This window comes from Nylanderia fulva, unplaced genomic scaffold (genome assembly GCF_048542155.1).
Source record: "Nylanderia fulva isolate GAGA-0341 unplaced genomic scaffold, ASM4854215v1 Scaffold417, whole genome shotgun sequence".
NCBI classification, from domain to species: Eukaryota; Metazoa; Arthropoda; class Insecta; order Hymenoptera; family Formicidae; genus Nylanderia; species Nylanderia fulva.
In genome coordinates, this window is record NW_028190496.1 from 59,598 (window position 1) to 83,288 (window position 23,691).

The following is a 23,691-nucleotide window of genomic DNA, read 5'->3' on the forward strand; positions in this document are numbered from 1 at the left end:
CGGAACCCAAAGCTTTGGTTTCCCGGAAGCTGCCCGCCGAGTCATCGGAGGAACTTCGGCGGATCGCTAGCTGGCATCGTTTATGGTTAGAACTAGGGCGGTATCTGATCGCCTTCGAACCTCTAACTTTCGTTCTTGATTAATGAATGAGGGAGAGAATGAGAGCGTTGCGGAAGTGAGTGAGATAGCGTGTATGAGAGTAATTGGTGCGAGACTCCGTAAATTCCTGTTTACGGAGACGAACAAAATTTCTAAGAGTGCGAGTGAGAAAATACTGGACATTGTGGGAGAATATGAGGAACAGATGATGAAAATGTTGTGCAAAAATGAGAGAATACAGGGAAAACTGGATGAGTGTGTTACGTCCGGCAATTCACCTTGCGGTAAATCACCTTATGCACAAGTCGGTCTTCTCTTGCGTCTACCTCGGTAAACGTTCGAGAAGCTGCTCTCTACTTTTTTAGGGCAACCTGCTAGGCCGGCTATACCCTGGGATGCCGAGAGCTTGAGATTCGATTGAGAAAGTCGGATGGAGAAGGAATTCTGCGGGTCGGGTCAAGAAATAAAGATATTTTACAAGTATAAAAATTGTTTATTCATTTATAAATCCTTTATGTCGACACAAAATCTACTGGTCCTGACTCGGTTCAGGATGAGTTTGGAACTGTATTACAATGTTATTGAGCTCCTGTTCAGAGTCGTTAGATTGGTTAAGATAGTTTATAAAGGAACTAAAATTATTCTGTGCTCCTTCTGGGATGAAATTATTGACGTCGTCGGGAGCGAGTACCACGGTGTCCTCGTCGAAAATATTGGAATTGGGTTGTAAAAATGGATCGTATTCCAGAGATGCTAATTGTTGAGTTTGCTCATGGACGTAATAATCAGGGTCAGTTAGAAATTGATGATTTGGATCTATTAAGTAAGTATTTGATTCTGAATGAGACTGTTCAGGAAATTGAGGGTAAGAATAGTCAATGTGTGGAGGAATATTATTAATTGGCGAATAAGTGTCTAAAGAGGGAGGTTGTATGATTATTCGCGTTGGATAAATTTGAACGTTTAGATTTAGAGGTCTTCGAGGTCTACGTTCGCGTAGTCTGTGAAGGTGCTGCTCGTTTCGATCGATCTGATTCCTTCGTCGGAAAGGAGAGACCATCTAACGGTTAAATAAATTCACATGAATAAATCGAAAGATAGATTGTTCTATTATTTGAAATAATTGAATATGACTCACGTTTGTAGCGTGATTTACTCGTTAATGAAAGCGAACAAAGATGAAAGGTTAATCTTATGCGAGAAAGCCCTTCACCTATTAATAAATTAACCTTATGTCAGTAATTATTATAATAAACCTGTATTAAATGAGAATTGGTAATAATGTGGATAAAAGGAAGGATTTGAATAGGAGTATTAATATCTGCGTTGAGAATATTAATACTTGATGTTTCAATCTTTAATAATTAAATCTTAAACTTTGAAATAGTAATTCTTAATGAATAAATAAATCTTAGACTTTGAAGTAACAGAATGAATATCAAAATCACTGTCAGTTGGTATGGTAAAGTAATTCGCAATTATTGGAAAATGCTGGGTATTAAAAGCATGAAAGAATAGAGAGATAGGTGTACATCCGGTTATTCCGGGTTCTCAGGTCCTGGTCTTAATAGGCTAATGCTACGTTCACTTTACTAAACGTGCATCTCTGAGATGATTTGCGAATTTACCTTCTGACAGGATATAACTCTAATGGGTATAGAGGAGTTAGGAATAGAGGTTTGAATATAAGTATTAATATCTATATTAAGAGTATTAATACGTGTAGCTTCAGGCATCAATAATTGAATTGTAAATTGTGAATTAATTATTTTTAATAATCATTAAGACCACTGTCATTTGGTTTGGTAAAGTAATTCGTTAGGTTTGTAAAGCAGAGAGAGAGTAAGCAGGGAAGGGTGAAGAAATGTACGGTTGCCCGTGGATTCCGGTCCCCGAAGGTTAATGCGACGTTCACTTTACAGAACGTGCATCTCAGAATCGTAGTAACGAATTTACCTTATGACAGGGTATGGTTTTAATAGTAGCAAATAGGGTAAGGTGGAGTACACTTGTCAAATGAATTTAAATATCAATATGCAAGATCACTGTCAGTCGGTGTGGTAAAGTAATTCGCAATTATTGGAAAGTGCAAGGTGTTAAAAGCATAAAAGAATAGAGAGGTAGGTATACATCCGGTTATTCCGGGTTCTCAGGTCCTGGTCTTATTAGGCTAATGCTACGTTCACTTTACTAAACGTGCATCTCTGAGATGATTTGCGAATTTACCTTCTGACAGGATATAATATTCTAATGTGTACTGAGGAATTAGCGTTATTCAATTCGCTAATAGGTAGTAGGATACGGGGTTACATACATATATAAATAAGCAGTGATATAATAAAATACATAAGTATATTTATTATAATAGATTGAATAAGTATGCGATATCGGTTAAATAATATTGAATAGTATTGGATAAAATATTAAATAGATCGACGATTGTAACGCAGACGTATGCAGATGCAAATCGTAGATTGGAATAATATCGGAAACGCAGAGTAATATATGGCTTATGTCTGTATTCAAATTCAGAGTTCGTAATGTGAAATAAGATTGAGTTCGAAATTCAGTGGTTAAATAATTAAATTCAGAGTTCGTAATGTGAAATAAGATTGAGTTCGAAATTCAGTGGTTAAATAATTAATTAAATAAAATGATTAAATATAATGAGTGTCCGTCGCGCTTTACTATTTAGGGATATGTGAACTGGCTTAAATACTCACAAGGTTAGACAATGTCTTATGTGCCTTGCTATGGTACACTTCGCTACTGTGTTCTTCCCTCTGAGTTGAAGAGCTGAGGAGCCTCGGTACCTCGGTCCGAAATGGCGGCTATGTCTCGATGTCTTCAGAGCTCCGTAGTATTTGCTGGTTGAGTGCTGGATTGTTGTTGACTGGAACCACTGCGACGAAATCACTGTTGAGTGATGGAGGACGGATGCACTGCTTCTTGACTGCGGCGGGATCACTGCCGTTCCGTGCCGGGAGCCGGGTTTATATACCCAAAAATGGGGCTCGCTCCTCCCATCGGGCGATGTGGCTTAGCCAATGGCAAGAGAGGTATGCCGGGGAAGTACCGGAGATAATCTGTTCCTGGTAGAGATTGCGACGGTTAAGTCCCGGAGAGATGGCTTCTTAGTAGAGATAGCGGCGTTCAAGGTGACTCATCGCTGGGCGCTCCGACTTTCCTTATCCTATTCTCGGTAGCGATAGCTGTATGCCTTTGTTGGCTATGCGCTCCGACTTATCTTATCTTCTTCTTGGTAATCGATTTTGCAGGTGGCTGGTGACTCATCGCTATGCGGCTTGCAATGGGCCTTGCAGGTTGCAACGTGTTTCAGCGTTGCATCATGCATTGCATCACACTATTGTTCTAGAACCTTCTAGAATCTTCTGGATGTTTCCTTGCGAGTAAAGCCGAGTTCACACAGTAAAGCGGCTTTCATACATAATTATTTAATTATTTAGTATACTTCATTATAAGTAGTGTACATATATTCTTAGGTACTATCCTATATAGAGTATGTCGATTCCTTTGGGCGTATGATGGATATAATGTTATTTTGCGCTATGTATATGATCTTTGGGTTTTATAATTATAAGTAAATGTATTTGTAAGAAGTTTTGTGTGTTAATATATATATATATCGCGTATATATTTAAAGTTTAATACTATTGAATAATACATTTTTAATATTAGTAAAAATGAATATTATATCGTAATAGTCGATCTGTATAATTAATCGAAATTTATTCAAATCGAAATTTATTCAAATAAAATAAATAATTACTATCCATTTAAGTCAAGAGAGAAAAAGGAAATAATTGTATTATATGTCAAACGTTATATCCTATACCGTCGTTGAAATCACCGGAGAATACCATATGTCTTATACAGTCATTGAAATCACCGGAGAATACCATATGTCTTATACAGTCGTTGAAATCACCGGAGAATACTATATGTCTTATACAGTCATTGAAATCACCGGAGAATGTATAGCGTCGTCAAAGTATACGATTGATATATATATATATATTCATATATACGTTCTTAACCTTATTACAGGTTTTCTCACAAATAATCAATGAGGATTTTAAATACTTATATATTCATAGTCGAACTATGGTATCCTTATTTAATACTTTCGAACGTGTGACGGACACAATGTTACTACGCATTACGTGTACGATTTTTAAGTCTCTCGAATTATGAATAGTTATAATATAGGCACGCTTATTCTTATTTCAGGTTTATGTTTCCTAACGAATGATCGAGAGTAGAGAGTCTTTATTAATTATGCCTTTTATGCTATCAATATTATTAAATTTAAAGGTGAATTATTACTCTGTCGTCATTTGTGAGAAGACATGTTTTAACCTACGAGTAATTATATGTGTGATTAAATATTCGTTATTACCGGTCTTTCATGCAGGTTAGAGATTGTCATGACTAATAGATTAAAGAATAAAGTTTTGAAAAAGTTTGAAGTTTTGAAATTGTCTGGACGTTACACCCTCCAACGCTTCCTCGTGTGCGACCGCCCGTACGAAACCGTGTCGTCAATCCGGATAAAAAAGCGCGCCGCCGAGCGAAGTATGCGCGCGTCCAGCGCCTCTTCCGTTCGAGCATGTCGCGCGCGGCCAAGGAGATTCTGGATGGTGCCACTGAGGCGGACGTGGTTCCCGGTGTGCGGCAGATGGCCGCGCACTGGGGCCCGTTTGTAGCGCAGGAGTCCGCTCCTGTCGCACCGGCTCCGTGTCTTCCACCGAAAGCGGAGCTTAGTGGCACCTGGTCTCCAATCTCCTGTGAGGAGGCGGCAGCCATCAACCTGCCCCTCAACTCGGCCCCCGGATTAGACGGCATCGGCGTACGGATATGGAGAGCGGTACCAGCTTCCATCAAAGCTCTCCTCTTCAACATCGTGCTGCAATACGGAGGTTTCCCAGCATTGATGCTGGTGAGTCGGACGGTTTTCATCCCGAAGAGGAGGGAGTGCTCCCTGCCGGGGGGTTTCCGTTCGATCTCCATCACCTCCGTGGTCGTGAGGCACTTACATAAGATCTTTGCCCAAAGGCTTCGCGAGTCCAAGCTAGTCGATCTGAGGCAGCGGTGCTTTGATGACGGGTGCGGCGACAATGTAGCCGTCCTGGCGTCCCTTTTAATGGACGCCAGGTCCCGTCGTCGCGAGATGCACGTTGCCTCGCTGGACTTCGCGAAGACCTTCGACAGCGTCAGCCATGGTGCTATCACCAACGCCTTGGCTGGCCTGGGCGTGCCTCACGGCCTAATAGACTATATCGCGCATAGTTATGCGCGCAGCGGCACGATATTTGAAGTGCGCGGTGACAGGTCAGAGCTCTCTGGTATTGGCAGAAGCGTCAGGCAGGGGGATCCTTTATCACCAGTGCTGTTTTGCCTGGTGGTAGATGTGATCATGAGATCCATACCTGCCGACGTCGGTTACCAAATGGGAGAACATCGCATAAACAGCCTAGCCTATGCTGACGATGTTCTCTTCTTTGCTGCCACCAAGTGGGGTCTCCAGACCAGCATCAGGGTGGTGGAGGACACAGCGAGGGAGACGGGGCTTTTTTTCAAGCCAAGAAGTGCTCTGTTCTTTCTCTCGTTTCTTCTGGCCGGGAAAAGGAAATTAAAATCCTGACGGCCCCGGAATTCCGCCTGCGGGATGAAACATTCCTCCCGCAGCTGGATACGAATGCCGAATGGCGGTACCTCGGGGTCGATTTCCGGCCGGCAGGACCAAAGAAAGTCGGCTCGGATATATCCATATAGCTGAGCCGGCTGAGCAGAGCACCTCTGAAGCCCCAGCAGCGGCTAAAGATCGTCCGCTGCTTTCTTCTTTCTCGCCTCTACCACTCGCTGGTCCTGGGTAGGACCACACTTGGAAAATTGAGAGCTCTCGACGTAACAACCCGCGCAGCGGTTCGCAGACGGCTTCGTCTTCCGCACGATGTTCCGACGGGCTTTTTCCACTCACCAGTTTCGAGTGGCGGTCTCGGCATTCCCGCTCTTGCCACTACGGTTCCAGGTTTGCTGCTTAGTCGTCTGCGCAGCCTGGAATCCTCGACAGCCCCGCAGGTTGGGGCAATCGCCCACTACACCTGGGCGGAGCGCCGGGGGGAATAGGCCCAGCGGGCCCTGACCCGCAATGGGGTGTGCTTGGCCTCCAAACACCGGCGGGACGTGTGGTGGTCCCGTCGACTGCATCAGTCAGTCGACGGATACGAATTGCGGGAGTGTCCGGGGTCCAACCTGTCCTCCTGGTGGGTGGATCACGGTAGCCACGCCATTCCCGGTCGTGATTATGTCCAGTACGTGCATGTTCTCGCCAATACCCTCCCGACGCGTATACGAACGTCTAGAAGGGTGAGGCGGGAGCAGTACGCCACCGGATGTCGTGCAAGCTGTAATTCAACAGAGACAGCCGCGCACGTCATCCAGGGGTGTTTCCGCACCCATGGTGGCCGCGTCCTCAGGTACAACGCAGTGTGCAGAGTCCTAACGTCAGGACTGAGGAACGTGGGCTGGACCGTACGAGAAGAACCGTCGTACGTCACGACAGAGGGCAAACGCAAGCCTGACTTGCTTTGCCTGCGTGGCCCCAAGGCCGTTGTGGTGGACGCACAGGTCGTCAGCGGAGCGACTCCCTTATCGGACGCCCACAAGCGGAAGGTTCGCTATTACACGGAAATCCCCCGGCAGGGAGCACTCCCCCCTCTTCGGGATGAAAACCGTCCGACTCACCAGCATCGATGCTGGGAAACCTCCGTATTGCAGCACGATGTTGAAGAGGAGAGCTTTGATGGAAGCCGGTACCGCTCTCCATATCCGTACGCCGATGCCGTCTAATCCGGGGGCCGAGTTGAGGGGCAGGTTGATGGCTGCCGCCTCCTCACAGGAGATTGGAGACCAGGTGCCACTAAGCTCCGCTTTCGGTGGAAGACGCGGAGCCGGTGCGACAGGAGCGGACTCCTGCGCTACGAACGGGCCCCAGTGCGCGGCCATCTGCCGCACACCGGGAACCACGTCCGCCTCAGTAGCACCATTCAAAATCTCCTTGGCCACGCGCGACATGCTCGAACGGAAGAGGCGCTGGACGCGCGCATACTCCGCTCGGCGGCGCGCTTTTCTATCCGTACGCCGATGCCGTCTAATCCGGGGGCCGAGTTGAGGGGCAGGTTGATGGCTGCCGCCTCCTCACAGGAGATTGGAGACCAGGTGCCACTAAGCTCCGCTTTCGGTGGAAGACGCGGAGCCGTTGCGACAGGAGCGGATTGACGATACGGTTTCGTACGGGCGGTCGCACACGAGGAAGCGTCGGAGGAAACACAGTCAATACCCACGGGCCCAGGTCCTCCGCTGGCCATCCAGAATTCCTGATCCGATCTGGATCAGGATATGGGACTTCCATCCCTGGATGGCCTCCACAACCGGGATGAGCGCGCGTATAGCACCGGCAAAACTGCCGTACGCATCACCCCAGCCGGGAGAAGATGGAGAAAGCGGAGGCAAGCCAGGCGACCCGTGGGGAGAGATGGCGATGGGTCGAGAGGAGACGGGAGGACTGGAGCCACCGGCCGAGAGAAACGAGCTCTCGCTCGATGATGCGGCTGCCAGATCCTCCAGTGCCGTCGCGACGAGGCGCTGGTAACCGCCGTTCTTACGCATCCCCTTGACGGCATCAAGGGTGCGGTTCGGGACGACGGTTAACAGATGTTGATTCATAAACCTAACGCCTCGATTCGCGGCAAGTGCCTTCTCCCTCGCCATCATGCGCTTATCTTCGTCGCTCCATTGGCGGTTAACCCTTTCGACGTTAACCTCCTCGTTGACGATGGCCTCGTGTGCACGTCGGCGATGGAGGCCGAGTCCGGTCTTCGTGGTGAACGCACGATCACAGTGTGGGCATGGGAATTGCGGGGCTTGCGGGAAGCAGAGACAGGGGCAGCGGGTGTTGGGTGGCGTCGTGGCCCAGCGGGCGGCCGACGAGAAGGGCCTGGAAAGGGGTCAGGGGAGGGTGGCGATGGCGCGTCACTAATTAGATGACGAGGCATTTGGCTGTTTCGCCTACGGTGCGCGACGACTGCTACAAAATCACAGTCGCCAAGTCGCCACCGACAGCGATATGGCAGAGCTGTTTACTGTTGGTGTTCGCAGTCAACACCCTGGATCGTGAAGGTCCGAGCTAGCTAAAGGCAGCTCGTATTTCACCTCGACCATTCACACAACCATTCAAACTCGCGCGAATGATGCGGAGGCCCCCAACTCTACGCGCCATCCATCATGCACCACTAGATGAGGCCACGTTCCGTCTTCTCTCGTTATAACGCGATGTCATTGCGTTAAAACGTTTCCAGCCATGAGCCCCACAAGACCCGAGTCGTCAACGTTCGGAGCTGGGCGGACGTTAAACCCAGCCCCCGCAACTCAGACTCGCTTCGCGAGCTCCAGACACCTTGCCACGAAATAGTAATGGCGGTAAAACGAACATTATTTCGTGGTACTCCTGTGCGCTCCGCCACAGCGGCTGCCAGATCATTACATGACCGGTACTTTTCCACCTTACGCTCGTGGGACATCTCCAACGCGGTTTTGCTAGACACTACCTGCGCGTCTACGACCACTGCCTCACCACCCTTAGCGATGGTCAGGTCGGGCCGCCTCCGGTCGGCAGACGTCGAATACGCTTGTTCCGCATCGACGCGCAATCCCTTCTGCTGTAAATAGCCACCAACTTGACGGCATAGGTCGTCATGCCGCAGGATTTTCCCTCCGTGCGTTCTGAAGCAGCGTTGCACGCAGTGAGCCGGCGTCTCGGTTTCGGGACAACCGGCACGACAGCGATTATCGCGCCCATCACGACCTCGGAAGCATCTCGCTCTAGACGGTATGCAGTTAGCTCGTATGTGGTGATAGTGCACGTAGTCGGCACCTGGGATGGCATCGGCGCCAGCCGATACCCAGTAGGAGCTCAGGTTGGAGGCCGCAACCTCTCTGAGTCCACTCCCATCGCACGACTCGCGCAACCAGGCCGCACACTGCTGTCTGAGCTCAGCGGTCGTAGTCACTCTGTGACCCCGCACTCGCATCTGGTTTTCACACCAGACAAGCTGCCTAGCCACATACGTGGTTTCGGCAGCCGCGCATGCTGCGGGTAGAGTACTCCGACACAACCGCTGCAGTCGGTTATGTTTCAGAATTGGGATCAAATTTCTCAATAGAGGCATTCCAAGCCCGCCACTCTGTATCGGCGCATGCAGGTATCCAGCAGGAACATTATGGGGAAAACGCAGCCATCGTCGCACCGCGGTGCGTACGATAATATTCTTACCCTTGAGGGTTTTGGCCGAGACCGTACCCACTGTCCATCGGTGATAATACCGTGGAAGGAGACAGTCACGCAACAACCTCAGCCGCTGTTGCGGCTTAAGAGGTGCCCTCGTGAGTTGCTTGATGGCCTGAGCTAAGAGTGGATCGCTTGCGAGTTCCCTAGCACCTGTGTATTTGCAGCCCAGATACGTCCAGACATCGACCAGGGATCTTTGCGGTATCATCGCTCCCCCCCACGGTGAAATAAGGTGTGGTGTCCACCTTTACCTTCTTGTCTCTGCCGGACGCCACCATGGACAGCACTCCGGTCTTTCTCGCGTTGATCTCGAGCCCATTTCGCATAAAGGCGTCATGAAGCCGTGTCAAGTTCTCCTGCAGACCATCTCTGGTAGAGACCAGGAGCACAATGTCATCTGCGTAGCACAGCGCATTGATAAGCCGGTTACCCAACCGATAGTCAACGTCCTCCGAGAGAATTCCTACTGCTCTATCTACGACCAGATTGAACAGCAGGGGCGACAACGGATCACCCTGTCTCACGCCACGGCCAATCATGATGGCCGACACTTCCTCAGCGCTGACCCCCTGCAACTCGGTCAGCGCATTCGAATAGACAGCCCTTACGTACTCTCTAAACTCCCGAGGGAGCCCCAGCTCATCGAGAGTCGTATGAATAGCAGCGTGCGCAACCGTATCAAAAGCTTTCGACAGATCAACGCACGCCACATGCAGAGAACGACAACGCCTCCGGGCGTCCCAAAGCACGGATGAAAGGACTGTGACGTTCTCACATACCCCGTCCACCGGCCGGAACCCCCTTTGGCGCTGATCGAAGATGTCGAGGGCTGCCAATCTCTTTGCCAATATCTTGTGGAAGTGTCTTGTTATAACGGATCTTATGCTAAGAGGACGGTACTCCGTCGGACCTGGCCGATCGGACATACCCCCCTTCTCAAGGAGTTGTGGCCACCGTTCTGGTTGTGGCGATTGACGAGAAGATCGTCTCTGCCAGGAGCAGCAGATTGAACAGAAGCGCACGAAGAATCGCAGGAACAGCGTTCCACATCCTCGGCGTAATCTGGTCCATTCGGGCGCAGTGCCAGTCCTTACGGAAATCCTGTTTACCTCTGCAGGTGTTATAGAATCCCAGAGCAAGGTCTTATCCGCCACAGGAACTGGATCCGTGGCAGCGCCGTCGCCGAGACCTTCGAGGTGAATCCCTCTCAAACTTGACGTACGGCCCCGGCCAGCACTCGCAGCCTGTGCCGCTTCCCCAAACGACTCACGCAAGTCCGTCATGTCTCCATCCGCACCGCTGGAGGCCTCCATAATGGGGCGCCAGCAGTTAAAGGATTCGACAGCAGACGGCCTCTCGCGCACCGAGTCGCCCTCGAGGATACGCGACAAACAGGACTTCTTGTTCTTCTTGTAGAGGGATTGCACAATTGCATACTCCCTCTTTCTCCTCTGCTCCCTGTTTTCTCGCTTGACTGGAGGACAGTGCTTCTTTCCCGAAACGTGTTGCGGAGGGCGCACTTGTAGCGGCCAAGGGAAGATCATGCCCAGCCATCTCTTGATAGCCAAGACGTCGACCCTCCCCGCCATCAGAGCATCTCTTGCTGTGCCAGCAAGAGTATCAGCCTCGTAGCTACGGAACGCCGCACTCTGCTCTACGAGTGATTGTATCTTGTCCCGCAGCCTCTGAGAACTTTGTTCAGGGGAAGGCTGATGTGCGCTTTGATCGTCAGTACTAGCCTCAGTGGCCGCAGGAATGGTGTCGGCTCGTGTCATCACCGCACCATCCCTATCGCCCTCATCAATCACAATCGCGCGACGCGATTGGATCTCTTGGCAGAAGTCTCTAACCATCACTCAGTAAGGCTCCTGATGCCGTTTACCCTTGATGGCTTCGAGACTCATATTGGGGAACCTTGTCTCCAGATACTGGTTAATGAAAAGCTCCCCGGCTAAGGTGCCTTCAGCCTCAGCGCGTGCCATAAGTCTAGTTTCCTCAACTGACCATCTGGCCTTTACGCGGTCAACATTGATAGCACTGTTGGCTTGTAGTAGGTGAGCACGTACTTTGTGGACACCAAGACCACGCATGTTCCGGAACCTTGCCGAACACTGCTTACAGCTGACCATTTCCTCCTCTAGGCTGTCCACTTCAGCCTGGCTGGTCCTTATAGTGGTTTGCGACGGACCAGCTGCGACCCCGTCAGGGGCCTCCGCACCTCTCGCGCCCTCACTCAAGCGAGCACTCGCACGCAGTCCCCGGGCCATCCGAGAACCCGGGACAGTATTCTCATTCAAATTTCTCTCCATAATTAACTGCGTGTAGGGGGGCAAACGGATTGACAACCGAGAGCCCCCCAAGAAACCCCGGTCTTTCTTAGCCCCACAACTCACCATGACCGTAGGCGCATGGGCCGAAGCTTTTAGGGGCGCACTTCGCTGTACACTCTCTTAGTCGATACCTACCGAGTTTAAATTTTCAAAGTAGGCCGTTTCCGGGAGCACCACAAGGAGGTGGAGGTACAACTTGGACGTGAGAGGCTGAAGGTCCTTACTAGAGGACTTCGTTGGCGCATCACGAACCAACCACGACTCTCTCTAAGTACCATCGCAGCGTGTTGCTTTGAGGACCGAGAGAGTCATAGTTACTCCCACACAATCCTTTTTGTATTCTTCTATTTCGATTGGATCCGGATCGTCACAGTTTTTAAGTATGAAATCTTCTTTGAGATCTTCAAACTTATATTCCCTGTCTACGTCATAAATTATAAGAGTAGGATTTATTTTCCTTGGCTCCTCTACTTTCAATTTCTTTGTTGTTAGGTTTATTCTTTTCACAAAGTCCCCGTCTCTTTCATCCACCTCCACCACTACTCCTTTTCCTCTCATTTGCCTTATTGCCTTTATCCTCAGCCTTTTATTTGTACTTGTCAGTTCCTTTATAACCTCCTTCTTTATTTCACTATTCGTTCTCGCATCTTTGTCTTCTTTTATAGGCTTAATTAGTACTACTTTGTGCGTAGTATCTGTCCTCCTTTCTTTTTTTTTACAGCACCTGTAGCAGTCCTTGGAGTTCCTGCCGTAACATTGGCATAGGAGAGTCCTTTAGGCCTCAAGTCAGCAACAGCTTGGTAAGCAGCTTTCCATTTTTCTTTTTCTAAAACTACATTATGTAGTCTATTTTCTAGTACTGCCCATTTGGACAATATGTATTTTATTGCAGATTTTGTTATTTTGTTGTTATCATTAAACATGAATGTCTCGAGCTGTTCCTTTGTCTCCATCATCTCCTCTACTTCATTTACTCCTGTGCTCTGTTCTAATCTTTCATATCCATCCTTCTCATTTTCAGAATCACTCAGCCTTGTGTTCCCTTCATGCGTCTTTTCAGTGTCTTTTTGGGTACTACCCGAAGGAGGTGGTGATCTACTTACAGATCCCCTTCGCGCAAACAGCAATTCTCTTTTTCTCTCTTTTTCGGCGTTCAGAGTTTCGGTTACTTTCGTGCCAGCATTAGTCGTTACCAAAGTATCAGCCAAGTTTTTGTGTTTTTGTTTGAGTTTTGTTCTTTCCATGTATATCCCACGAGTATGGCAGGAAAAAAAATGTCCACTCAGGCAGAGCCTTCATCACCTGGGTAAGGCGACTTATATACCACAGAGGTTGCGCCAGGTGCCCCTGGGGGATCGTTTGCGGTCGCGCAACTTAACCTCCCCGCGGCCATGCAGCCCCAGACACGATGCCTCCCATCCTGGCTTGAAAGGGACCTCGGGACCCGGGTGCGTCATACCCGTACTACTGTCGAATCGTCAGTAGCCTCCTGGGGAAAGTAGATAGGAACAGATGTCCGTGGTTGATTTAACGTGCGGTACCTGCTCAGAGAGCTTAATCACACGACCCCCATGGGTGCGGAATTGGGATAAGCCCAATCAGCTTGTTCCAGCAGGCCAGGAACTACCAGTAGCGCCTCCGAGTTTGTAGGACTCTTCGGCAACCCACCGGTTGGGGCGAGCGCCTGTCCAACGCTCTACCAGCTGTGCAGGACTGATGCCCGAGCAGATACGCTGCTCACCCGTCGAGGCCCGAGAGCCCCTAACCAGCATGCGGCTTCAACCACTACCCCCACGAGTCCGACCTCAATTGCCGGGACGAGGGACGAATCCCCCTGGGCAACCCGACTCCCGTGGTACCAGTCAAGATCACTGGTTGGATCTTCGTGGCCGAGACCACTCCCAGCTTTCGGAGGCCTACACCTCCCAGGCAGTGGTCGGCCTATGTTCCTCGGGAACATCGGCTTCTCTTATCCTCCTTTCAGCATCGCCCTCCTTCTCTGAAATACAATCTTCGCATACACACCAACACTTTCATACCTTTCCTTACATTCCAACATGCGACTCACATCCACACTGCCATTCTCTCGCACAATCACACCCCACTCACTCAGGTTCCTCACATCACCATACATTGGACACTCAACCAACACATGCTTTTAATTCTCTCTCTCCGCTCCGCATGCACAGCTCTCAATCTCAGACAGACCACGCTTATACAGGAATTCATTCAAACTTCCATGCCCTGTCAGGATATAGCCCAGGCTCAAGCTAGGCTCGAACTCTCGTCACTCACCCGCGAACCTTACATTCTTTATAAATTCATACGTCACTCTTCCTTTCTCGCACTTATTCCATCTATTCTGCCACATCTCATACAGCCTTTCACTCACCAATTCCATACATCCTTCCACACCTCTCTCACGCAAGTCACTATCATTCACTACATCATACTCACTCATACTAATTCCCTTTCTCACCTTATACAACACTCCTCTTCTCACGCACTCCAGGTCCCACGGCAAGCCACCCATAAGGACTTGCATGGCCGCCGTGGAGACCGTTCTACATACATTCAGACACGCACTCAACACCACTCGCTGGCACCTATTTATGAGCTCCCTCGCATATTCAAATCTCATCACTCCATACCATACACTCGCTCCATACATCACACACGACATGAACAGACCTTTATACAACACAGTCACAGCTTTCTTTCGCAAACCCCACTTACTTCTCAACACGCGTCTTAATTTTCCCACCACATTCATACATTTCTTTCTCAGACACTCCAGATGCAACCTGTAGTTCATCCTTTTACTCACACAAACACCCAGATATTTCACGCTCCTCGCATACCTCACGCATCTATCATTCACTCGTACATTGGGAGGCCTCGTCCCAGCCATACTACCTTTCATCAACATCATCAGTCTTGTTCTCAGACACACTCACACCTACTTTCACTCCCCATTCGTACACCATTCTCATCCACTTAGTACCCTTTCTCTCCAACTCCGCTCGGCTCTGTCCTTCCACGACCAACAACAAGTCATCCGCGTACGCAGCCACTTTACATTCACTCTCACGCAACCGCCACAACAGTTCATCCATCATTAGGTTCCATATAAATGGATCACAAATGGAGCCCTGCGGGCAGCCACGCTTTACGTCTTTTCACACTGTGTCACACGCACCCATCATGCATACACGCCTGCCGCTAAAATAGCTCTTCCATAATTCAATTTCTTCACATTCAACCTCACGCAATTTCTCGATCACACATTCCCACTCTAGGTTATCAAACGCTCCTTTGAAGTCCACGAACACTCCTAACACATACTTTCTCTCCGACCCATTCACCCAGTCATGCACTCGATTCCATGCATCCTCGGTCGACCGATTCCTTACGAATCCGTACTGGGCGTCACACATTCTTCCACACATCGTTCGCTCGAGTCTTCCAACCATCATTCGCTCCAACACTTTCCCCAGCACGGACAGCAGTCAAATGGGCCTATAAGACCCAGGGTCCGACCTAGGTTTATCGGGGGACTTCAATAACACTACCACCCGCGCAGTCTTCCACGCCGGGGGGAAACACGCTGTATTCAGACATACATCATACATTCTTTTCATCCATACCGGGACAGCACGCCAAATCGCTCGCAACATCTCAGCACTCACACCATCCATACCAGGTGCCTTACCCACTTTCATCGATCTCACTGCCACATCCACTTCGCTCCATTCAAACTGCTTTTCTTCCTCCCTCACGTCTCCCCTGGCGTCTATCGCCACGTTCGTCCTTGCTGCCGGGAAGAATCTCTTCATTAGCTCATCCGCGCTTTCTTTCCATGTACTCGTCACTCTATCACCCACTTTTATGCCACTTAATCTTACCCTATCACGCTTTCCCATGCACACCTTATATACATCGCTCCATGGATCCCTCTTCCCAGTCACGCACACAAATCGCTTCCAATTCTCCTCTTTCACTCTTCGCATTTCCTCCTTATACTCCCGCAAAACATACTTATATTCATTCATTCTTTCTTCCACTCTGCTTCCATTCCTCTTTCTCGCACGCTGGTAGGCACGTCTGCTCCTTCCTACAGCCTTCTTCAGTTTCTCAAGCTCATCCGTCCACCACACAAGCTTCCTAGCATACACAGGTTTACACCTCTTCATCCATCGATCATTCGCACTATGGATCCATTTCATCATTCGCTCTACACAGCTCTGCGCATCCGCTTCGTCTATGGCGCTCGCTGCATCTTCTAACGCACTCTCTCGCATATCACACATATATCCTTCCCAGTCTACGTCCTTGCACACCCATCTACGCATGCCCTCATTCGTACCTACATTCTCTCTGTGTACCATCCGTATTAACAATACGTTATGGTCACTCACTCCCCAGTCGGACTTTACTTCCCACTCATACCGGCACCCTCCATTCACGCCGTTCACGAAAGTGACATCGATGTCACTCTCCCCATTCGGCCCGCTGAACGAGTAAAACTCGCTTGGCTCATTCAACAACATTCATCCCGCTCGCAATCATCCATTCCTCAATCACTCTACCACGCGCTTCACTCTCTCTGCTGCCTCCACCCTTGCTATACCACAAGGGAGAGACGGCATTCGCATCCATACCTATCAGCAGACGCTTTCTTTCGGCCGTCTCACATACTCTGTCCATGTACGCCAAGTACGGCTCGATACACTTACCATACTGGCAATACATGGACACCACATACATTTTGCCAAAGTCCCCCTTCAACCACACACTCACTCCAAGCTTATTCGTACACTCTCTCACGCACATCACGTCTAACCTAGAGTCATTTACCACCACTGCTGCTTTCACCGTCCCACTTTCGCACACAATCACATCCATACCTATGGGCAAGCCCACCACACGTCCATGCCTTTCATACGGTTCTTGCAGCAGTGCTACACTCACTCGACGTTCGCGCATCATCTCACCCAGATCACACATAACCGCATACGCTCTCTGGCAGTTATACTGCACCACATTCACGCACCATTCATTCGTCATTTATTCTCGCTTTCTCTCTCTCTAACGCTCTCACGTATTCCGGACACACTTCGGACAGAACCGAGTGATCACATTTGCTCCCTTTCAGCTTACAGTTTCTACACACACTTTCTTTTTTACAATCTCTCATCATGTGTCCTACACATCCACATTTTTGGCACAGTCTTTCCTTTTCGGTGCATTGCCGCATCATGTGCCCAAATGCGAAGCACTTGTGGCACCTCAGCACACTGAAAAACTCTTTCACCCTAAAGGCCTTCCAATGCACAAACACTCGTCCGTCACTACAGAGAACATTTCTTAATGCACTCGTAACTTCTAATATCACATTTCCGCAGGTTGCATCTTTCTTCGCATTCCTACTCACAACACGCACACGTTCCATAAATACTCTCTCATCCACTCGCCCTTTCAAGCTCCTCTCATACATTTCTCTCATTAACACTTCACTCGCCATATCATTCGGCACATCGTACAAGATGATCTTTGGGCCTATCTTGCGAGGCAGCTCAACCTTTAGGCCAGCATTCTTAAACTGACCACACTCTTTTATTCTTTTCAACTCACTCTCGCCCATCGTCTCAATCGCTACACCTCCATTCCTCACTTTCCTCACCGCTTTCACACGCACATTCAGTGACTTGCTCACATGCTTCATCATTCTCTCCTTTACTTCCTCACTTGTCACACTCGCACTTGCATCATCCGCTCTCACTATTACCGCATAACTCTTCTCTTTCGTTTTCACTCGTTTTCACATTCACTTCCTGTACCTTTTCAATCACGCTCTTTTCAACATTTTTCGCACTCACGCTCGCATAGCTCATTCCACTTCCGCCGTAGGCTAAATCCCGACTCGCTCAACGCATACACTCATCCAGTTTCCCCTGTATTCTCTCATTTTTGCACAACATTTTCATCATCTGTTCCTCATATTCTCTCACAATGTCCAGTATTTTCTCACTCGCACTCTTTGAAATTTTGTTCGTCTCCGTAAACAGGAATTTACGGAGTCTCGCACCAATTACTCTCATACACGCTATCTCACTCACTTCCGCAACGCTCTCATTCTCTCCCTCATTCATTAATCAAAAACGAAAGTTAGAGGTTCGAAGGCGATCAGATACCGCCCTAGTTCTAACCATAAACGATGCCAGCTAGCGATCCGCCGAAGTTCCTCCGACGACTCGGCGGGCAGCTTCCGGGAAACCAAAGCTTTTGGGTTCCGGGGGAAGTATGGTTGCAAAGCTGAAACTTAAAGGAATTGACGGAAGGGCACCACCAGGAATGGAGATTGCGGCTTAATTTGACTCAACACGGGAAACCACACCAGGCCCAGACACCGGAAGGATTGACAGATTGATAGCTCTTTTTTGATTCGGTGGGTGGTGGTGCATGGCCGTTCTTAGTTGGTGGAGCGATTTGTCTGGTTAATTCCGATAACGAACGAGACTCTAGCCTGCTAAATAGGCGTACCTTATGGTATCGCGAAGGCCCCCGGCTTCGGCTGGCGGGTTTTTACTACCAACGTACAAACAAATCTTCTTAGAGGGACAGGCGGCTTCTAGCCGCACGAGATTGAGCAATAACAGGTCTGTGATGCCCTTAGATGTTCTGGGCCGCACGCGCGCTACACTGAAGGAATCAGCGTGTGTTCCCTGGCCGAAAGGCCCGGGTAACCCGCTGAACCTCCTTCGTGCTAGGGATTGGGGCTTGCAATTGTTCCCCATGAACGAGGAATTCCCAGTAAGCGCGAGTCATAAGCTCGCGTTGATTACGTCCCTGCCCTTTGTACACACCGCCCGTCGCTACTACCGATTGAATGATTTAGTGAGGTCTTCGGACTGGTGCGCGGCAATGTCTCGGCATTGCCGATGTTGCCGGGAAGATGACCAAACTTGATCATTTAGAGGAAGTAAAAGTCGTAACAAGGTTTCCGTAGGTGAACCTGCGGAAGGATCATTAACGTTCCGGAGGTCCTGCTCTGCGTCGAGAGTCCTCTCTTTTGGGAGAGACGCGCGCTCGCAGCAGTCGGCGACTGAATGGACGCGCTGAAAAGGCGCTCTCAGAGAAAAAGAAAATAACGGATTTGACGGAATTTGTTGTTGTGTTTTGATATAACGACGGACGCCGTCGCGCCTCTCTGACCGAAAGTAGTCGGCAAGCAGAGCAGCGCGCCCGGCGGTGTTCGACGACGATTCGGAGCAAGACGCTTCGCGATCACGCTCGTGTGTGTGCCATTCTCCGGCCACACACACACAGAGCGTCGATTCGGCGTTGAGCGCGAACCGGTGGTAACCTATGCCCGCGCACGCGTGTGTGCAGCACCCACGACGTTCGTCGACGCGCGACCTACCCGTTGTCGCGGGGCAGCGGTCAGCGTGCCGAGAACACACGGTGTGCGACCGCGAGTGCCGAGCGAGAGGACCCCCATATATTATTATAATATATATATAACACAGAGAAGGGATCGATGATATTTCGACCAATCTGTCAACTGTGTCGGTCCGACGGTTTCTTCAAAGAGCTTCCGCCCCGGCTCTCCCGTTGCGGGAGAGACGCTCCGAACGAGAAACACACAACTCTATCTTTGTGCCGTAGCCTTCCCTGGCGGGAGGCGGCGGTCCGCGCGCGTCCTCGGACGCGCGCGGACAGGCTGATCGAAGAGCCACCACGATTATTCTCTCTCTCTCGTCCGAGAGAAGAGACCACGATGGTTGAACGAGAAGCGCGTTTCTTCGCGAACGCAAAAATTTCGAACGATTACCCTGAACGGTAGATCACTTGGCTCGTAGGTCGATGAAGAACGCAGCTAATTGCGCGTCAACTTGTGAACTGCAGGACACATGAACATCGACATTTCGAACGCACATTGCGGTCCACGGATTCAATTCCCGGACCACGCCTGGCTAAGGGTCGTTTTAGTACCCCTAAACTGCTTGCGTCCGAAAAGCGCGCACGGCCACGACGCGGGCGACCAGAGAATGGCGCGCGCGTCGCCTGTGCCCTGTGCAACGCTTACAATGGGCGTACGAGCGATCGTTGGACGTTCGCCCGAGGTGTCTGTGCCGCGCCGACCGGCCGCGGTGCAAATCCTGGCGTCGTCTGAAATGACACACCGAAATAATAATAATGAGGAGGAGAAGCGCACAAGCGTGTAAAACGTTGGCGAACGCGCGCCCAGAGAATGCTGCGCGAATTAAGAGGGGGAGCGTGTTTGTGTATCCAAGTCGTGTGTGTACGCGAGAGCCGAGGAGAAATGGGATGAGAGTAAGAGCGCGCGCGAAGGGAGCAACAAACGGCCAAAAAAAGGGTCAGAACGGTGAATGGCACCGCTTTCCCTAGAGCGGCGCGTGCGTCGTTGTCTCCCGAAAGTAGGTAGCGCTTGTCTCACCGTCTCTCCTCTCCGTACATCACACAGACTGACCGGACTGCTCTCGCACTCTGTGCCGCGTCTCTCGGTGCGATAGCGCTCGCGCGTCTTATGCCGAGGCGCCCTTGCCCGCACACATAACGGTATTACGGAGAAATATACGGCGCGTCGTCGTCCGGCGGAGAGAGCATTCGTAATCCTTTACCTCTTTACGGAGAAGGGTTTTGAATCGCGAGCCGACCGCGTGTCCGAGTCCACGAAATTTTCGTAAAGCGAAAAAAGGGGACCGGCGCGCCGCGTCGTGTACTCGTCGAATCGATTCCGCCCGAATTTCGTATATAAAAGAGAAGGGAAAGCCGAGAATCTCGAACCCCGCGATATATCGTCTCCATTACCACCAACGAGTGTGTGTGCGGTTAGCGCCCCGGCAATTTGCCTTCTCGCGTATTTCGTGTGCTGCCGCTGCTGCTCTCTCGTTCGACGCTCTCTCTCTCTCTCTCCCTCTTATAATATATATTATAGAGGAGAGACGACGATGAGCGACGCGGAGGAGGCAAACGGCTACGAAAACTCACTATGCGACGACCTCAGAGCAGGCGAGATTATCCGCTGAATTTAAGCATATTATTAAGCGGAGGAAAAGAAACTAACCAGGATTTCCTTAGTAGCGGCGAGCGAACAGGAAAGAGCCCAGCACCGAATCCCGCGGTTCCTCCGCAGGGAAATGTGGTGTTTGGGAGGATCCGCTTATCCCGAGGTGCAGCGTCGCGTCCAAGTCCATCTTGAATGGGGCCACTTACCCGTAGAGGGTGCCAGGCCCGTAGCGACCGGTGAGCGCCTCAGGAGGATCTCTCCTTAGAGTCGGGTTGCTTGAGAATGCAGCTCTAAGTGGGTGGTAAACTCCATCTAAGGCTAAATACGACCACGAGACCGATAGCAAACAAGTACCGTGAGGGAAAGTTGAAAAGAACTTTGAAGAGAGAGTTCAAGAGTACGTGAAACCGTTCAGGGGTAAACCTAAGAAACCCAAAAAATCGAACGGGGAGATTCATCGTCAGCGGCGCTGGCTTCGCGTCGGTCGGCGATGTCCCGCGGAGTCCTTGCGGCTCGCGCGCGGGCACGCTACCGTGCGCCGATGTCCGGCGCTCGTCGTCGTGTACTTCTCCCCAAGTAGAACGTCGCGACCCGCTGGGTGTCGGTCTACGGTTCGGGTGCGGTGTCTGTCGCGTCGCCGGTAAAACGGCACGCGACAAACCCTCGGTCGCCCGGCCGGTTGCTCGGCGGTACGCGCAAGGTATCAGGCCGCACTATTCACGGTGCGTCGAGACCGTCGCAAGCGCGCGCCACGGTACTCGGAGGTTACGGACTTCGCGCCGTCCCCGGTCCTGGCCCGCTGTTGGTTACAGTACGGTACACCTTCGACAGGCCTGCGAACGTCTCCCGCGGTCTTGCGGGAGACCGATACCGGTCGGCGACGCTACTGCTTTGGGTACTCTTAGGACCCGTCTTGAAACACGGACCAAGGAGTCTAACATGTACGCGAGTCATTGGGACTTGTCGCGAGACCTAAAGGCGTAATGAAAGTGAAGGTCGGCCCTGGTCGTCGACCTAGGGAGGATGGGCCGCGTCGCGATGCGGCCTCGCACTCCCGGGGCGTCTCGTTCTCATCGCGAGAAGAGGCGCACCCAGAGCGTACACGTTGGGACCCGAAAGATGGTGAACTATGCCTGGTCAGGACGAAGTCAGGGGAAACCCTGATGGAGGTCCGTAGCGATTCTGACGTGCAAATCGATCGTCGGAACTGGGTATAGGGGCGAAAGACTAATCGAACCATCTAGTAGCTGGTTCCCTCCGAAGTTTCCCTCAGGATAGCTGGCACTCGGCCGTTCCGCACGGAACGCGCGCGAGTCTCATCTGGTAAAGCGAATGATTAGAGGCCTTGGGGCCGAAACGACCTCAACCTATTCTCAAACTTTAAATGGGTGAGATCTCTGGCTTTCTTGAATTATGAAGACACGGGCATCTTCGGATCAGAGTGCCAAGTGGGCCATTTTTGGTAAGCAGAACTGGCGCTGTAGGATGAACCAAACGCAGAGTTAAGGCGCCCAACTCGACGCTCATGGGACACCATGAAAGGCGTTGGTTGCTTAAGACAGCAGGACGGTGGCCATGGAAGTCGGAATCCGCTAAGGAGTGTGTAACAACTCACCTGCCGAAGCAACTAGCCCTGAAAATGGATGGCGCTGAAGCGTCGAGCCTATACTCTGCCGTCAGCGGCAAGTGGGGCGGCAACCGGGAGCGGGCGTTAGTCTTCTCTCGCGTCGTCACGAAGTCCTGACGAGTAGGAGGGTCGCGACGGTGAGCGCAGAAGGGTCTGGGCGCGAGCCTGCCTGGAGCCGCCGTCGGTGCAGATCTTGGTGGTAGTAGCAAATACTCCAGCGAGGCCCTGGAGGACTGACGTGGAGAAGGGTTTCGTGTGAACAGCCGTTGCACACGAGTCAGTCGATCCTAAGCCCTAGGAGAAATCCTATGTCAATGACGGCGTACAATATACTCGAGTGTCGAGAAATAATAATAAATATTATACGAAAGACACACGCCCGTCGGGCGAAAGGGAATCCGGTTCCTATTCCGGAACCCGGCAGCGGAACCGCATACAATTCGGGCCCTCGTAAGAGTGTTCGTCGGGGTAACCCAAAATGACCTGGAGACGCCGTCGGGAGATCCGGGAAGAGTTTTCTTTTCTGTATAAGCGTTCGAGTTCCCTGGAAACCTCTAGCAGGGAGATAGGGTTTGGAACGCGAAGAGCACCGCAGTTGCGGCGGTGTCCGGATCTTCCCCTCGGACCTTGAAAATCCAGGAGAGGGCCACGTGGAGGTGTCGCGCCGGTTCGTACCCATATCCGCAGCAGGTCTCTAAGGTAAAGAGCCTCTAGTCGATAGAATAATGTAGGTAAGGGAAGTCGGCAAATTGGATCCGTAACTTCGGAATAAGGATTGGCTCTGAGGAGCGGGGCGTGTCGGGCTTGGTCGGGAAGCGGGTCTGGCTGACGTGCCGGGCCTGGGCGAGGTGAACGGTCGGCGTTCTCGCGCCGGTCCCGGGATCCGAGCTCGGTCCCGTGCCTTGGCCTCCCGCGGATCTTCCTTGCTGCGAGGCTTCCGTGGCGGCGCGAGCCGTCGTGGTCGTCCTCTTCGGCCGCCATTCAACGCTCAGCTCAGAACTGGCACGGACTAGGGGAATCCGACTGTCTAATTAAAACAAAGCATTGCGATGGCCCTCGCGGGTGTTGACGCAATGTGATTTCTGCCCAGTGCTCTGAATGTCAACGTGAAGAAATTCAAGCAAGCGCGGGTAAACGGCGGGAGTAACTATGACTCTCTTAAGGACTCCGTCCGGGCGACCGGCGGATCCATGTGCCATCCCCACCTCCTCGTGGTGAGAGTCGGGCAACG

The 23,691-nt window shown here is 50.8% G+C and overlaps 1 non-coding gene and 2 pseudogenes across 1 annotated transcript; all 3 read left to right on the forward strand.

Annotated features, from left to right (window-relative positions):
- Positions 1-18,094: 18,094 nt before the first annotated feature.
- LOC146721770 (small subunit ribosomal RNA) lies at positions 18,095-18,823 on the forward strand (annotated as a pseudogene; the record flags this gene model as incomplete).
- An 807-nt stretch (positions 18,824-19,630) lies between these two features.
- LOC114932213 (5.8S ribosomal RNA) lies at positions 19,631-19,785 on the forward strand. Its single transcript, XR_014925510.1, has one exon. It is a non-coding gene; the product is annotated as a 5.8S ribosomal RNA (ribosomal RNA).
- A 1,059-nt stretch (positions 19,786-20,844) lies between these two features.
- On the forward strand, positions 20,845-23,176 carry LOC146721771 (large subunit ribosomal RNA; annotated as a pseudogene).
- Positions 23,177-23,691: the final 515 nt, after the last annotated feature.